This window comes from Choloepus didactylus, chromosome Y (assembly GCF_015220235.1).
Source record: "Choloepus didactylus isolate mChoDid1 chromosome Y, mChoDid1.pri, whole genome shotgun sequence".
NCBI lineage: Eukaryota > Metazoa > Chordata > Mammalia > Pilosa > Megalonychidae > Choloepus > Choloepus didactylus.
This window is the reverse complement of record NC_051335.1, coordinates 6,267,407-6,286,131: the sequence shown is the minus strand read 5'-3', so window position 1 is coordinate 6,286,131 and position 18,725 is coordinate 6,267,407. Positions and strand designations below refer to the sequence as shown.

The 18,725-nt window shown below is 37.6% G+C and overlaps 1 pseudogene; it reads left to right on the top strand.

Moving 5' to 3' along the window:
* The first annotated feature begins 4,468 nt into the window (after window positions 1–4,468).
* On the top strand, window positions 4,469–11,288 carry LOC119523988 (annotated as a pseudogene).
* Window positions 11,289–18,725: the final 7,437 nt, after the last annotated feature.

Below are 18,725 nucleotides of genomic sequence, written 5' to 3'. Positions count from 1 at the left end.
AATTTCTGGGTCAAAGAGTACACATATTTTACATTTCAATAGTTACTGGCAGATTGTCTTCTAGAAAAGTTCTGCCCATCTAAACCAGTAGTGTTTGTGAGAGTGCCCTTTCCCTATCCAGATGAATGCTGGGTCTTATCAATTAATGATTTCTCTTCATTATGCAAATTTGAATTTCCCTGATCACTAAGCAGTGAGATTGAACATAATTTCCTCCGTTCCTTAGCAATTTCCATTTCTTCTTTAATGAGCTGCCTCCTTATATATTTTGACCATTTTCTATGGGCTTTTTTTTTCTTCTTGATTTACGAGACTTTTTCTATTGTTTTATTAACTCTTTCTCAGTTATGTATTTTACTATATTTCCAGTCTTCTTTTTGTGTTTTAATTTGGACTTAACAAAATTTTGATTTGATTTCTCTTCTTTCTAACTTCTAGGTATTGTATCTTGCTTAGAAAAACCTTCTATGCAAGATCATAAAATAAAAATAATGGCTTCACATTTTTTCAACTACTTTTAAAGTTATTTGTTTTTTTTCTTTGGGCTTTTGAGTTCTTCAAATGTCAGTTGAGTTGGGATTTATTTTCAATATCATACGAGGCAAAGATCCAGTTATTTTTTCAAAACAAGTCTACAATTGTCCTAACATTTATTATTGAATAGTCCATCCATTCATCACTGATTTGAAATACCATCTTTGTTATTTACTAACTCTCACATGTGTATGATTCCTTTTGGAAACAACTTTGTCCCCATGAATCTACTTGTCTGTTTCTCTACTAGTAAAAAGCCATTTGAGTTATCATCACTTTAGAGTAGATTTTGATAATAGGTAAGCTCTCCTTTTATGTCATTTTTTATTTTCAAAACTGAGTGGCTATTTTTCTGCAAGTTTTCTTTCAGATGAATCTAGAATCAACTGTTCATGTAAAAAATGCAAATGTTTTTATTGATGCTATATTGAAATTATTGATATTTTGGGGAAAAGTGGCATTTTAAAACAATACATCTTCGCATCGAGGAAGATGATAATCTTTATTCCAATTTTTAAAAATATTTTCTCTTTGTACTCCCTCAATAAAATTTTAAAATTTTATTTATAGTTTCTTGCACCCTTTCTGCTAAATTTATTTCTAGATATTTTATAGTATTTGATGCTACGGTGAATGATTTTTTGTTTGGTTTTTGAATTAACGCTGTGTTTTTGTTTTTGCCAGCATAGAGACAAGCCATTGTGTTTTGGACATTCATCATGTAACCTGTCACTGTACTGAACTTTTCTTTTAGTTCTTAAGGTTTTTCAGTTGATTCTTCTGAATTTCCTAAGTAGATAATAACACTGAGTGCAAATATTGAGGGTTTTGCCGTTTCCATATTTACACTTATTTTAGAAAGTTGTGCATCTCCAGGACAGCATTGCATATTCTTGGTAAGGTGAAGATTGCTGACTTTATGAACAAGCCTCCAGTATACAGTGCACTCGTCATTTTGCAAACTGCTCTGTGTGGTTTGCTACTATTTTAACTGTAATCTTGGCTTTGTTATTGAGAAGGTGGTTTTGTTTTTCTGTTTTTTATGTGATCATGCTTGCTCCATATTACACATGTGGAGAGTTTCATTTTCTGTGTTCTGAAATAGTTAAAAATTCCAGGAATTACAAATTCCTTAAAGGGTAAGGCTGTCGTCCTTTTAGGGGTTAAAGGTTTGAGAGCCTTTTTCTTTTCTCTTCATGTATTTGAGGGATTTTTTTAACCTCTTCTTTGGTATTTTGGAAAATTTATGCTTTCTTGGCAAATGTTTTATTTTTCTTTAAGTTTTCAAACTTACTGGTAAAAAGTTACATAGAATCTATGTGTTAGTCAAGGTTCTTCAGAAAAACAGAAGCAACAGGCTATATATATAATTAATGTATAATTAACATATATACAATTAAGAGATTTATTATAAGGAATTGGCTTACACAACCATGGTGTTGGCCAAGTCAGAACTCCATAGGGCAGGCTGCAAGCTGGAAACCCCTATAAAGCTGATGCTGAAGTCCTTAGTTTGAATTCCCCAGGATAATCTGGATGGCAGGAATGCCCACAAAAGCCAATGCTGAAGTGGACGCAGAAATTCTTCTGACCTCTGACACCCTCAGTTCTGGCTTTTAAGACCGCCAACTGATTGGATGAGGAAATTACTCACATTGCTGAGGGCCATCTCCTCTGTTGATTGTAGATGCAATCAACTTATTGTAGATACAAATCCAACCTACAAAATGCTCCTGCATTAACAAGCGGGCCAATGCCTGACCAAACAACCGAACACCATAACCTAGCCGAGCTGACGTGTGAAGTTAGCCATCACGGTATGTAATGTAATTTTTTAACTTCACTGAGCCAGTGGTTTATTCCTAATACGTATTCTTGTTTTTTTCTCTCTCCTTTAGCAAAGACTTGCCTAAAATATGAATGTTATTCATATTTTTAAAAAATTTTGTATTTACTTGTCACATGAAACTTTTCTGTATTTTCTATTGCCTTGTGCTTTTATCTGTATTAATTTGTTTCCTCTTTCTTTGGGGTTTACTGTTGTTCTTTTTAAATTGATAAATTGACCAGCTAATTTACTTTGTTTTTCTTGTTATATGCATGCATGATTGGCTATACAGTTTTCTCTGAAAACTGTTTTGTCTGTGTACCTACTTTCTCAAACCAAAATTCCCATTGCTATTTGTTTCTAAATACTGTGAAATTTGACTTTTCATTTCCCCTTTAACTTGAGTTATATAGTTAAGTGTCTCAAAATTTCTACCTGGTGAACCATTGTTTTTTACTATATTACTATTGCTAGGACTTAGTTTACTGCGTTTTCAGCCAGTAATGTGTCTTATATGATTTTAATATTTTTTAATTTATTAAGATTTTCTTCATAGTATTATATGTAATCCCTTTTTGAAAATTTTCTATGGACCTTTGAAAAGACTGGGTATCTTCTTTGGTTTACTTGTTTGTTTGCAATCTAAAGTGTGAACTGTATAACCTCGTTTTGTTTCTCAAACTCTCTATAATTGCATGTGATTTTCAACTGCTTAATCAACTAATTTCAGAATGGTGTATGTTAAAAATCACTGTGATAATGGTTTCATTAACATATTCTTGTGTTTTTATCATTTTTTTCCGTTTAAATATGGAAACTGGATACTCTGTTTTTCAGTGAACAGAAATCCCTGCTACATATATGTAGAGAGATAGATAGATATAGATATAGGTATACAGATATGGTGTATTACATTAATTGATTTTCAGATGTTAAACCAACTTTGAATTACTAGGATAAATCCCACTTGGTCATGATACATAATTATTTTATATGCTGTGGTTATGGTTTGCTAGTATTTTGTTGAGGATTTTTATGTATAGATTCCAAGGAAGTATTGGTCTATAGATTTCTTTTCCTGCGATGCATTTGTCTGGTTCTGGTATCATAGTAATGCTGGCCTCATACAATGATTGGAAAATCTCCCCCTCTTCTATATTTTGAAAGAGTTTGGGAAGAATTGTTATTAATTCTTATTTAAACATTTGGTAGAATTCACCAGTGAAGCCATCTGGGGCTGGGATTTTCTTTGTGCAGCTTTTTAAAATTACTAATTCAATCTTTTGTACTTGTTATAAGGCTATTCAGATTTTCTATTTCTTACTGAGTCAGTTTTGGTAGTTTTGTCTTTCTAGGAATTTGTCCATTTCATCTAAGTTACCTAATTTATTGTCATACAATTGTTCACAATATTCCTTCGTAATCCTTTTTATTTATGAAAGGTCAGTGTAAGAGTCCGTATTTGATTTCTTATTTTAGTAATTTGAGTCCTCTCTCTTTTTTCTATTTTTTTCTTGGTCAATCTAGCTAAAGGTTTTGTTAATTTTTTATCTTTTGAAAGAACCAACTTTTGCTTTCATTTATTTTCTTTATTGTTTTTCTATTCTCTGTATCATTTACTTTCACTATTATTTCCTTCCTTTTGCTTGCTTTAGGTTTGGTTTTGTCTTCTTTTTCCATTGTCTTATGTTAAAAAGCTAAAAGCACTGATTTGAGATCTTTCTTCTTTTTTAAAATAGGCATCACAGCTATACATTTCCCTGTCAACACTGAATTATTTGCATCCCATAAGTTTTTGTTATGTTGTATCTTCATTTACATCATGTCAAAGTATTTTTTAATAACCCTTCTCATTTCTTCTTTAATCCATTGGTTATTTCGGAGTGGGTTGTTTAATTTCCATGTATTTTCAAGTTTCCCAAATTACTTTCTGTTATTGATTTCTAATTTCATTCCATTGTGGTCGGAGAACATACTTTGCATTATTTCTATCATCTAAAATTTATTAAGGTTTGTTTATTGCCTAGCACATGGCCTATCTTGGAGAATGTTCCATGTGCAGTTGAGAATATAAATTCCGTACTTGTGGGGTGAAGCGTTCTATAGATGTCTGCTAAGTCTAGTTTGTTTACAGTGTTGCTCAAGACTTCTATTTCCTTGCCAATCTTCTTAGTTGTCCCTTTGGTTACTGAAAGTGGAGTACTGAAGTTTCCAACTATTATTGTTGGATTGTCTATTTTTCCATTCATTTTTGTCAGTTTTTGCCTCATGCATTTTGGGGGCTCTGATGTTGGGTGGATATATGTATATAATTGTTACATCTTCCTGACTGACTGAAACTTTTATCATAATAACTTGTCTGGCTTTATCTCTAGTAACATGTTTTGTTTTAACATTTGTTTTATCTGATGTTAGCATAGCCATGCCAGATTTCTTATCATAGCTGGTTGCATGATACATTTCTTCATCCTTAACTTTCAATCTATTTGTATGTTTGACTCCAAAGTGTCTCCTATAGACAGCACATAGCTAGATCTTTTTTTATTATCAGGTGTGACAATCTCTCCTTTTTTTATATTAGATTGTCCAATCTATTCACATTTAACTTATGATTGATATGGTAGGATTTATGTCTACTTTTACATTTTGTTTTCTGTCTCTTGTCTTTTTTATTCCTTTATTCCTCCTTTACTGCTTTCTTTTGCATTAGTGAATATTTTTAATATGACATTTTAATTTCTTTAATGATTTCTCATGATGTATTTTCAATCATTTCTTTATTAATTGCTCCAGGGCTTCGTATATAAGGCTTCCGCCTGGGAAGATGAAGAAAGATGTATAAAAACTTATCAGAGGCTCGCAGCCCCACCCCGGCACAGGGAAAACCCACCGCCGCCGGAGGCGGGGCAAACACTCTCCGCGGTCCTGGAGTCTCACCCGCCACCGCCGGCGGTGATTTCCTGGGAGCCGCGCGCGCGTCCCTAGCAGGGCGGAGCCGCGGGACCGCGAGGGGGAGGCGCGGTCGCCCATGGGGACGCAACGCGAGCCATCGCCGCCTTTCTTTCCTGGGTGAGTGGCTGGGTCCTGGGGGTTTTCCTCTAACGTCTGGGAGCTGGTGGCCTCTACCGGAACTGTAAATTTACTTGAAAATCGGGGGTACAACCGAGAAATGAGTTGGACGCTTTTAAAGATGGTCCCACGAAGCTCTGGCCGCTGGGTTCTCGCCCTGTCTCCGCCGGAGCGTACCGGCCGCGCAGCCTGAAGTGCCCCAGACTCCTCTGTCCTGGACACCACCTCCTGCCCTGACCGTGCCGGAGACTCTCTGACAAATTCTTGCTCTCCAGGGTTCGCTTTTTCAAACCAGGAGTCTCCAAACTTTTCCGATTGTGTGATAAGACAGAGAGATTCATGAGCTTCAGCCCTGCCCCCAGGAAAGTCTGCCGGAGATGAATGCACTGTGCTGGGGTTCTAGGCCTCTGCCTTGTCCTGGGCGTTTGCTGCTTAGTTGTTTTGAGTTCCCCAGTTTACAGGAGTTTGGTTGTCCCCTCTGTTTCCCAAGAGAAGATCTCCCTCTCCTGGGTGTTTGAAGTCAGCAGGCCTTTGTCCCAGACTGTCTGCCTCTGTAGATTTTTTTCTAGAAATGTTTTTATTTAATAATTTCAACGGCACCAGGTTACATCATGTTTAGAGGGCTTGAGACAAACTTATATAAATTTGGTGCCTTTTCATTCCAGCAGATAACACAGTGATTTTTTAATCATATTTTTATTGTCAAATATAACACATATACATAGAAGTGATAACTTTCCAAGTGCAATTTAGCAAGTAGTTAGAGAGCAAATTTCAAAAAATACCATAGGTTACAGTTCCAGTTTCAGTTATTTCCTTATTATGAAATATAACATATATACAAAAAGATAACATCTTTCAAAGTATAATTTAACAAGTGGATACAGAGGAAATTTCCAAGAATGTTATCGGTTACAGTACCATAGTTTCGGTTACTTCTTTCAGGTAAAATATATATACAAAAAGGTCATAATTTTCAAATTGCAATTTAACAAGTAGCTGTATAGCAAATTTAAAAAATGTTTGGGGTTAACGTTTCCATCATTTCAATTCTTTCCTTCTAGCTATTCTAGTACACTGGTAACTAAGAAAAGAAAATTATAAAGATTCAGTATTCAAATCCTTGGTTAAAATTCCATCTTGTCTGTTGCTACCCCTTCCTCTAGTTTAATCACTTTCCCAATCTTCAGGGATACTATGGAAGTGACCACCCTCATGTGTTCATGTTGAAAAGGGCTGTTGACATTATGGGAAAAGGAGACACACCTGGTTGATGTTCTGGAAGAGGCCTCTGGGTTTTGGGACTTAGCTGGCATAGGAGTTCTCTGAAGGATTTAACTTTCTGAAGAATAAACTTACAGAGTGAAACCTTTATAGAGTCTCAGATAGGGATCCAGGTATTTAAGGTCTTTGGGACTACTGTTGACTTGGGCTTATCATACTGTGGTCATTTGTCATATGTAGGTGAAGCTTGCATAGTAGTAACCTCCAGGACAGCCTCCTGACTCTATTTGAATTTTTAGCCGCATTTTGTTTTTCTCTCTTCCCCGCTTTGGTCAAAAAGGCATTCTCAATCCCTCGATGCCAGGGTCAGGCTCATTTCTGGAATCTGTGTCCCACGTTGCCAGGAAGACTCATTCACCTTGGGGGAGGGAGGTCCTGTCCCACGTCAGCTGTAAATTAATTAAGCCCACCTACAATTATGCCTAGGAGTCACCTCCAGAGAATCTCTTTTTTTAGCTATATTGCTGTCTTCTAACCTTGTTCCTCCCCCTCCCCCACAACTCTTTATTAAGACAGCATCAGCACCACGAAGCTTAATTTTAGACTGCCACATCCTTCTGATGAAAACAACCTCATAATTAATCACAAATTAATTTATAATAAATTGTTAACAAAACGTACTCACTTATCATTCATATGTGGTAAGACCACAAACTACTTATCACATTTGCCCTTGGAGTCCATAACCAGGTCCAAGAAAAGTCCCAATTTGAAACTTGCTAGCTAAGTCTTTTTGGGAAATGCCACTGACATATTAGAGTTTTGTATAAAACATTCCTTAATAAATGGAAGAAACACTATCTTGAAATAAAAATGTAAGAGGTTCAAAATAGTTTTTGTTGGGATTGTGAGGAGACAGCATAACTCTTAATAAGTGTAGGACACAGTCCATTGTATATGTGTTTAAAGGGGGTGTGTTTTATACTTCTTTCACTACATCAAAGAGAAAGCATTATATTTATGATTTTCAAAGAGGAAGGCTTGATAATCTGATGTATTATATAAAATTATTTGGTAAATTGTGTCTATTTAGGTGGAGGAAGCTAAACAAGCATTTCAGGGAGTTCTTGAATTCTTGAAAAATCCACAAAAATTTACTGTGCTTGAAGATAAACTTCTGAAAGGTAAGATTTTTCTCTGTACTATGATTTGACAGTACTAAAAATACTGTCATATATTACTAATTTAAGTTTCACCCAATTTAATTGATTAAAGTTTAGCTCTGAACTGGCTATTTTACAAAAAAGTGTGCATTCCGAATATACTGTTCTCTAACCTTTCCTTTTTTTGTAATTTTAAATTTTGACTTAATTTCAAACCTGAAGAAAAGTTGCAAGAATACTACAAGGAACTCTCCTCCCCAGACCTTTAATCCAGACTCACCAGTTGTTAACATTTTGCCCCATTTGTTGTTCATTCACTTTTTCTTTTTCTCTATATGTATTTCTTTAACCATGTGAGAGTAAGTTGTAGGCATTATGTCCCTTTCCCCCTAAATACTCAGTGTGTATTTCCTAAGAATAAGGTCATAGTTTTTCCTTTAATCTGATCAGCCTTTTTGGGGGGAGTAGGGGGAGAGGATGGTTCTTCATGATCATGACACTTATGAAGAGTACAAGCTAATTATTTGTAGAACGTTACTCAATATGGATTTATCTGGTATTTCTCATGGTTACTCAACATGATTTTAATGGCTTTGTGGTGTCCTTCCAATTTATAGTTGTGCCATAAGTTATCTAAACAAGCCCCTTAATAGTGAACATGTATATTGTTTTCAGTGTTTTGCTATTAAATATGGCACTTGATCTCATCTTACTAACTCAAGGCTTTTGCCCACGTGTAATTATTTCCTTAAAAGGAATCAATTTCTAGGGATGATTCTGCAGAGTTGAGGTTGGGCTCCTTCTTACGGCTGGTTTTTGTGCTATCAAGTACCTCTCCTGAGAGTTCAGCAGTATATAAGTGTATTGGTCTAAACCTTTGCTAATATAGGGTACATTTATTTGATCAATGATATAACATTATACAGGGAAGGTTTTAAACTACAGAAATAGTTTTTCTGATCACAAGGCATATTTTATAGATTTGTGTAAAAGTCCTCAGGTACAAAGATACAGTTCACAGAAATTGATGTGACGATGATTTAAACTGGTTAGACATCCCTCAAACATGGGAATGGTAGAAGAGTCTTTCAGAGTTCCCCATAAAAACGTTCATGGTAAAATGCAACATTAATTTAGTTTTGTTGGCTTTTTTTATGCAGTCTATATATTTACGAAAAAGTTGTAGGCGTTTGGGTAAGCGTCCTCCCGGGCTGGGCCGTCCAGGCGGGGGTGGGGTACGGTTGGACTAACGCTGCGTGGGGTGCGGCGGTGGCCGAGAACCGGGCTCTGGATTCCCCTCCGGGTTGGGGTCGGGGTCGGGGTCCCGCCCGCGCCTCCGCCCGAGCGCCCCACTGTGAGCGGCTGGGCCCGGGTTGGACCAGGTCCCCCTGCAGCGTTCAGCAGCCCCATCCCGCTAGTGACAGCAAGAGAGCAGCCCCAGATTGAGACCGGAACGGCCGCAGCCGCGTTGAGGGCTGCGTGGAGCTTCCTCGTGGGAGTGAGGTGACCGGGTTTTAGTTTGCAAGGAGAGATGGCAAAAGATAGTTCTGTAGAGCTGTGTGGAAGCAAGCTCTAGATTGGGCAAACGGCGGTTCCTGTCTTGCGTTAGTGGTTTGTTCACAGATTCGAAGCCTTGATTGAGCTATTTATCTACTCTGCTTAACCAGGGACAAGGATCGGGACATCAGGTCTCAGATCACGCGGTTTATTATTGCAGGAATCCTCCTTTCTGCCGTGTGCCGGAAAAATGTCTATCCTCACTGGCCTGTTGAATACCTTGATGAAAATCAGGATCGCTATGTTAAGAAGCTTGCCGACTGGGTGGCCATCCAGCATGTGTCCGCGTGGCCCGGGAAGCGAGACGAGGTCAAAAGGATGCTGGAAGTCGCGGCCGCTGACATCCAGCAACTGGGCGGCTCTGTGGAACTGGTGGACATTGGGACACAAAAGCTGCCTGATGGCTCTGAGATCCCACTTCCTCCCATTTTACTTGGCAATCTGGGCTCGGACCCAAAGAAGAAGACCGTGTGTATTTACAGACACCTGGACGTGCAGCCCGCGGCCCTCGAGGACGGCTGGGACAGGGAGCCCTCACCTCGGTAGCGAGCCCTTCCTCTCGGTGGAGCGAGGTGGGAAATTGTATGGGAGAGGTTCAAGCCATCAGAAGGGGCCAGTCGCTGGCTGGATGAACGCCCTGGAAGCTTTTCAGAAAACAAATCAGGAGATTCCTGTCAACATCCGCTTTTGCCTGGAAGGCATGGAAGAGTCTGGTTCCGAGGGCCTGGATGAGCTGATCTTGGCCCAAAAGGACACCTTCTTGCAGGACATCCTGTGGACTACGTCTGCATCTACGACAACGACTGGCTGCGAAAGAAGAAGCCCTGCATCACCTACGAGCTCCGGGGCATCTGCTACTTTTTCATCGAGGTGGAGTGCAGTGACAAGGACCTCCACTCAGGAGTGTAAGGAGGCTTGGTGCACGGGGCCATGACCGACTTCCTTTTCTTGATGGGCTCCCTGCTGGACCAGAAGGGGAGAATCCTCGTCCCCGGCATCAACGAAGCCATGGCGCCACCCCCGTGACGGATGACAACAACATCGACTTTGATATGAAGGAGTACGCGAGGGACATGGGCGCCAAGATGCTGCTGCACACCTGCGAGAAAAACATCCTGATGCACGGGTGGAGATACCCATCTCGCTCCCTGCACGGAATCGAAGGCGCCTTCTCCGGAGCCAGAGGCAAAACCGTGATCCCCAAGAAGGTCATTGGCAAGTTCCCCATATGGCTTGTGCCGAACATGACCCGTGAAGTCGTCAGCGAGCAGGTGACGAGTTACTGGACCAAGAAGTTTGCGGAGCTGCACAGCCCCAACAAGTTGGAGGTGTACCTGGGCCACGGTGGGAAACTGTGGGTGTCGAACTTCAACCACCCCCACTGCATGGCCGAGAGGGGAGCCCTGAAAACAGTGTTTGGCGTTGAGCCTGACCCGACCAGGGCGAGTGGCAGCATTCCCATGACGCTGACTTTCCAGGAGGCCACGGGCAAAAATGTCAGGCTGCTGGTCGTGGGCTCGGCAGACGATGGCGCCCACTCCCAGAGCGAGAAGCTCAACAGGCACAACTACACAGAAGGAACGAAAACGCTGGGCGCGTACCTGTACCAAGCCTCTCAGCTGCAGAGCGGCGAGTCCGGATTTCCTGGAGCGCCGCGTCCAACTGGAAAGAACCTTGCGCACTGGCCTCGTCGTCTTTCTATTTGCTTGGGAAAGCAGGGATACCCCTCTCTTCTCTTTCCTCCTGTTAAAACTCACATTTCTTTCCTCTTGTTGAAACTTACACAGACTTCACGAGTGTGTTCACCTGGCCGTCCGTGGAGCCACTCGCACGTGGGGACTGACAAATGGCCTCAGTGGACGCCCCGCCCCCCCGGAGGTTCTCAGAGGCTGTTAGGACTACTTAGTGTCTAGAAAAGAGCCTACGTCCGAAAAAGCACAGCTTCTTCGGTAGAAAGTCCTGGTTGTCTTTGGTTGTTGCACGTCCCATCTCTGCCCAGCACAGGAGGAAGCACACTCGATGGGTCTGTAAAGTTCTCGAGGTGCCGCCCTTGGGACCCGTCGCTCTCCTGCGAATCCTGCCCGAGTCTCAGGACAGTAACGGTCACTGAAGTCTCCATCTCCCCTTTCTCTTCCCTCAAACCCACACCTAACTGAAGGGTTATTTTCTCTGAGTCTGTGCTGCTAAATAAAAGTAGAAATGAAGCCTCAAAAAAAGTTATATGTAAATAAGAGTCTTCTTTTTCCTGCTTATGAAAAAATGTGTTATTATCATAAAAAGTTTAAAACAAGGAAATTTTGAAAGAGTGAAATAACTAACATCCATATACTATCCTCTTAGGTTCAACAGTTGTTAACTTTCTATCATATTTGCTTTCTTTCTCTTTCTCTCTATAGATATAGATGTGGGTGTACACACATATATTTTTTCTTCCCTGAACCATTTGAAAGAAAGCTGTAGACATCAACCTACTTTACATCCAAATATGTTCGTATGCATCTCCTAAGAATAAGGACATTGTCCTAAATAAACACAATACTCTTATTCCACCAAGAAAAATTATCACTAAGTCCTTAATATCTACTATCTAGTCTTCTTTCATTTTTCACCAAATGTCTCTAGAATTTTTTTTATAATACCTGTTTTTTATGAAAAAGGATCCAGGCAGTGTTCATGCATTACATTTAATTTGTCTATTTAGTCTTTTAATCTGTTTTTATGTGAATTTGTTTTAGTTGTTTAATAATACATGGGTTTATGTTTGTTTGCCTCAAGATCCACTCTCCCTGCCTTGCCTAATGCTGATATGTAAACAAACAGTATTTAAATGATTAAAGAAAATTAATTATGGGCAAGATCCTGAAGTGAGTCATTAGCACACAAGTATGTTTTGCTGTGTTTCAAAATCCTGGTTGTTGATTTGCCTTTAAGCTCTAAAATTATGTAAATTATTGTTTGTATTATAACTGTTGATCTGAGGGTATTAAAAATATTTTTGATTATTCTTGTTTACTTTTTATTTTAGGAATTCTTTTAGTCGGATCACCATGCACAGGAAAGACACTTCTTGCCCGAGCTGTGGCTGGAGAAGCTGATGTTCCTTTTTACTATGCTTCTGGATCAGAATTTAATGAGATGTTTTTGGGTGTGCGAGCCAGCCGCATCAGAAATCCTTTTAATACGTTTCAATGTGACTTTTAATGCAATATTTCATTGATTTGGGGGAGAAGAGGGTTCTTTACCCTTTCTTTGCTAATTGATTGTGATTGATAGTGGGCTGAAATAGCCATTGTGGGGTTCCAGTCTTGGGTAACTTAATGTTTGAGCTAAAACAGAACTGTTTTCTTTCCCGAATTGGAATAGTCGGAGGAGCTCCTGGAAGTGTTAGATGAGGCTGGGGGCTGCTGAAAAGCTGTCAGTTTTTAAAAATTTTATTCATCAGTTCTGTAGTATGTAATTAAGGAATAATTAGCCACAGACCTGACTGCACAGCTGAGAAGAATGAATACTCAGTGGTTTTTATTTTATATTATTTTCTTTGTAATTTTTTTCTTCTGAGGTTACTATTAAATCAGTAAAAAAAAAAAAAAAAAAAAAAAACCTCATTTGTGTTTTTTTTTCTCCCTCATGTATAGTTTTTGTTGGCTTTTGAAAATCTTAGAGGTTGTTGACATTTATGGGTTTTTGTTCAAAAGTATTGATTTCTTTCAACTTATTTGAATCTTTTCTGTTTTGTTAGCGGAAGCAAAAGCAAATGCTCCTAGTGTTGTATTTATTGATGAATTAGATTCTGTTGGTGGGAAAAGAATTGAATTTCCAATGCATTCATATTCAAAGCAGACTATAAATCAACTTCTTGCTGAAATGGATGGGCAATTGGCAGTCTTCCTTTGTCTGTAGAATATGGTGATACTTTTAAAACGTTAGGATTTTATCCAATTTTTAAAATTGAGACTTAATAATAGATGTCTCCCAGTATTTGATAAATATAAACTTGATCTTAGGCAAATTGTTTCCATAAAGGATTTGATCACATTCTAGAGATATGAAAAATGTTATGTTATGTAGGCGTATTAGTTAGGGTTCTCTAGGGAAACAGAATCAACAAGAGATTTCTCTAAATATAAGATTTACAGAAGTGTCTCACGCAACTGTGGGTATGTATGAGTCCGAATTCCATAGGGCAGGCGGCAAACTGGCAACTCAAGTGAAGATGTGCGATGAACTCGTCAGGCAGCAAACTAGCAACTTCGATGAACGTGTTCAATGAACTCCTCAGGAAACGCTTCACTGGTTAGCCAAAACAGAAGGTCCTCTATCTGTCTCTCTTAAAAGTCTTCAACTGATTGGATTAAATCCAGGTGATTGGATTCTCTCATTGAGAAAGACATGCCCTTCATTGATGTGATCAATCACAGGTGAAGTCAATTGACTGATGATTTAATAAACCACCCTTCCGGTTTATTAAGCAGCCACAAATGTCCTTGCAGTAATGGTTAGGCCAGTGCTTGACCAGACACCTGGGTACCATCAGCTGGCCAAGCTGACACATGAACCTAACCATCACAGTAGGTTACAGGATAGCCCCGCATGCAAGAAGTCAAAGCAAGCATTGCTGTTATTGTGTTTCCATCAATTTTTGATATTTAATGCATCACCTCCTCTTATTTAATTTGTGTTTTTATACCTTTTCTCATTTACCATATTATACTTAGGCCAGGAATGCAGTGATTCAACCTGAGGTTAGTCTATTTGAAGAAGCAGAGGGGCAGTACACTTGTTCCTACTCAGTTTTTGACTGCTCTTTAGTGTTGCAGTAGATTTAAAGCTTGCATCAGTTTTCACAATACAGAAGCAAATGGTGGGGTTACTTTGAAAGAAGAAAAATGTATCTTAAAGACACTTATACATATTCTGGAACCAAACAGGAAGTCTAGGAGCAAATAATTTGAATTGGTAAACTTGAAAATAATTTTTCAAAAATTAGGTACATTTTATATCATTTATCCTCAAACTTTTTATGTCAGGCTGTCTCTTCCTAAGTAGAATAAATATTATGAAAGGTATGTAATCATAGATGATTTGGTGATTTATTATTAGCAGTTTAGTGAACTGCTGTGGCATAGCATTTGTTCCTTTTTAAAAACAATTAGAGACATCTTCCTATTCTGGGCAGTAAGGAATCAATCCTTGTTCTTGGCTGTTATTTAGGTTAGTGATAAACAGTTTTTACATAGAGCATTTGTTGTATGTGTGCTATGCTTTAATGACCAGAGAAAAGATACTTTAAAAAAAATAGTTTTAAACCCAGTGAAGGAGTTATCATCATAGAAGCCACAAATTTCCCAGAGGCATTACATAAGTAAGTACTAAAAGAAAAATTTTGTGAGGTGCTGATACATGCTGCAATGTGGATGAACTTTGAAATCATTACGCTAAGTGAAAGAGAGCAGTCACAAAAGGCTACATAATGTATGATTCCACTTACATGAAATTCCCAGAATAGAGACAGAAGGTAGATTAGTAGTTGCCAGAGGCTGGGGAGAATGGAGAAAAACTGCTAATGGATATGGGGTTTCTTTTGGGGTGATGAAATGTTCTAAAATATTAATAAATCTGTTAAAAAAGATTTTCATATATTATAAACATCTCTTTTAGGCAGTGAGCATTTTTAAAATAAAATTTACTATAGTATTAATATTACCTTTAAATTAAAATTAGTATTAAATTGTTTTGTTGATTTCATTGTAGAGGTTAGTGATATTTTCATTTGATCTAGTAGTTTGTCTTTCTAGTCTAACACTTTATACTTAGCAATTGAGATGGGCATGTAGCTCTTAGTATAGACTGCTGTGGAATTAATTACTCCTTGACTGACCTTCACATTATTTTGTTTCTGAGGGTTTGTGCTACATAGATGAACACAAAGATCTGTGTGAACCTTTGCGCTATCTTCTGGCTGTTGAGGATGTTATTTGAGCCATGTTTTAAAAGAAGTTCTCTGAACATTTATCTTCAAAACTGTTTACAGTCTCTGGCTGCACCTATTTTCTTCCCATCATCTGTTTAGTGAGTCAATCCTGTTTAACTTGAAATTCAAATTTGTATTTTCTTTTTGTATTCTTTCTACACTGACTTAATATGTCCTGGTCATTTTGATATACAGGTTACAGTTCCAAGGCCAGATGTGAAAAGTCGAACAGAAATTTTGAAATGGTATCTCAATAAAATAAAGTCCGATCAGTGTAAGTCTAAGTCTATAGTACAGACATTATTATCTTTATAAAATGGTAATGTGTGCATTCACCACTTTGTGGTCTGGTTCTTACGTGATAAATATTTTACAAGACCAGTTCACTTCCGTATCTTTTAAAAAATTAAGCCCATTCTTTAATTATTTTCTATCCAGAAAGTTCTATCATTTTGAGGTCTGATTTAAACAAAGTTTTTTTAGAGTATGCAGACAGATAACACTTGAAGATGAATATATGTGTAAATATTTTTGAAGAAGAATGTAAAATTCAGAATATTGAAAATTGCACCAGAAACAGTAGCTCATGATATAGTCAGTTTGGGACTTAAAGGAGGAAAAGTGAAGTATGAAACAAAATACATGGAAATATTATGGACCCACTGGAACAGTAAACAAAGTTACTAAAGTTTCAGAACTAAATAGTTTCAGAAACTAGATGTTTCCTCTAGTGCTAATCCTAAGGAGAGCTTTTATGTCCAAAGTATTTCAGGATGAATTTGAGAGAACAGAATGTTATCTGTTGATTTGCTTTTCCAGTTTGTGGTTGTTAGGCTAGTAACAGTGAAGGTCATGTTTGAGGGCTTATAATTCATATCCTGGCAAGACTACATTTCTTTTTTTTTTTTTTTTTTTCTCACAAAGCTATTTAAATTTAGGAACTTTTGTAAAGTGTCCCTATGCCAATTTTAATGGCATAGCTTGGCGATTTTTCCCTGTAAGAATTTTATTACATTTATTTCTGAGCTTTAATCAAAATAAATATTTTAAGTTGCAGTTCAGAGTAACTATTTCCTTTATTCTTTGGTGAGTGAGTTCCTTGCTTTACAAAGAGCTTTCTATTAGTTAAAGTATTAATTATTTTACTGTAGTTTTATCAAGCAAAAAAACCACCACCCTTGGATTTTGTTTTGAACTTTTTAATATTGTATGCTTTTTTTACATAGCTGCTGATCCATAAATAATAGCTCAGGGTACTGTTGGCTTTTCTGGAACAGAGTTGGAGAATCTTGTGAATCAAGTTGCATCAAAGGCAGCTGTTGATGGAAAAGAAATGGTTACCTTGAAGAAACTAGAGATCTCCAAAGATAAAATTCTAATGGGTAGGTTTTCATTGTGTTAGAGAAAAAATAACAATTCTTCTCCTTTTATTTTTTATTTTGACATTGTATTCATACAGCTAAAACTTATGGTTTTCTTGAATATACTCTTACAATAGCATATATTTTCTTGGCAATACCATCTTGTCAACCATGTGGACTCAATTTTATTGTATAGCACATTTATTAATTCTACCTTATTGTTAGAAGACCTTTCTTTTTCTTTCTTTTTTTTGTTTTTTTGTTTGTAAGTATTCCTTTTTTTTAAATTCATTTTTATTGAGATATATTCACATACCATGCAGTCATACAAAGCATACATTCAGTTTTTCACAGTACCATTATACAGTTGTGCGTTCATCACCAAAATTAATTTTTGAACATTTTCATTACCACACAAAAATAATAAGAATAAAAATTAAAGTGAAAAAGAACAATTAAAGTAAAAAAGAACACTGGGTGTTTTTTGTTTTTGTTTTTTTTTTCTTTTGCCCCCATTTTTCTACTCATCCATCCATACACTGGACAAAGGGGAACGTGGTCGATATGGCTTTCCCAATCCCATTGTCACCCCTCATAAGCTACATTTCTATACAATCATCTTCAAGATTCATTGGTTCTGGGTTGTAGTTTGATAGTTCCAGGTATTTACTGCTAGCTATTCCAATTCATTAGAACATAAAAAGGGTTGTCTATGTTGTGCATAAGAGTGCCCACCAGAGTGACCTCTTGGCTCCTTTTGAAATCTCTCTGTCACTGAAGCTTATTTCATTTCCTTTCACTTCCCCCTTTTGGTCAAGAAGATGTTCTCTATCCTACGATGCCGGGTCTAGATTCCTCCCCGGGAGTCATATTTCACGTTGCCAGGGGGATTTACACTCCTGGGAGTCAGATCCCACGTAAGGGGGAAGGCAGTGCTTTCACCTGCCAAGTTGCCTTAGCTAGAGAGAGAGGGCCACATCTGAGCAACAAAGAGGCATTCGGGAGGAGGCTCTTAGGCACAATTATAGGGAGGCCTAGCCTCTGCTTTGCAGCAACAGTTAGAAGACCTTTCTTAACTGAAGAGAGTGAAAGATTTAAAAAGGAAGGTATGAAAATATATACTTAAAAATAACAACACAATCTGGTGTTTTACAGAACAAATATATTCCTAGAGCTTACATGGTTAACAGTGGTTGAGGGAGGGTCCATGCATTTCCTCTTGTCCTATACTGCTTAATAAAAGGATGGTTACATTATTTTTTCTCAGTATTTAATTTTGGTTTTCATGCTTGGACTGTCTTCAAAACAGGTTGTTTATGACACTACTGTTAAATGGGAAATTTATTTTCTAGAATTAGAATTCTTTTTCTAGAAAACAAATTGTTTTAGGATATCAATATTAAGATGATAATTTTTTTCTTTTTTAATGCAATTTTCATGAGATATACTCTCACACCATGCAATCCATCCAAAGTATACAATCAATGGCTTACAGTAAGGATGATAGTTTTTTTTAATTAAATTCAGTTTTATTGGGATATATTCACATACCATACAATCATCTATGGTGTACAATCAACTGTTCACAGTACCATCATATAGTTGTGCAATCATCACCCCAGTCTATTTTTTGAACATTTTCCTTATACCAGAAAGAATGAAAATAAGAATAAAAATAAAAGTAAAAAAGAACACCCAAATCACCCCCCATCCCAATCTATTTTTCATTTAGTTTTGTCCCCAGTTTTCCACTCATCCATCCATGCACTGGATAAAGGGAGTGTGATCCACAAGGTTTTCACAATCGCACTGTCACCCCTTGTAATCTACATTGTTATACAATCGTCTTCAAGAGTCAAGGCTATTGGGTTGGAGTTTGATAGTTTCAGGTATTTACTTCTAGCTATTCCAGTATATTAAAACCTCAAAAGTGTTATCTATATAATGCATAAGAATGCCTACCAGAGTGACCTCTTGACTCCATTTGAAATTTCTCAGCCACTGAAACTTTATTTCAT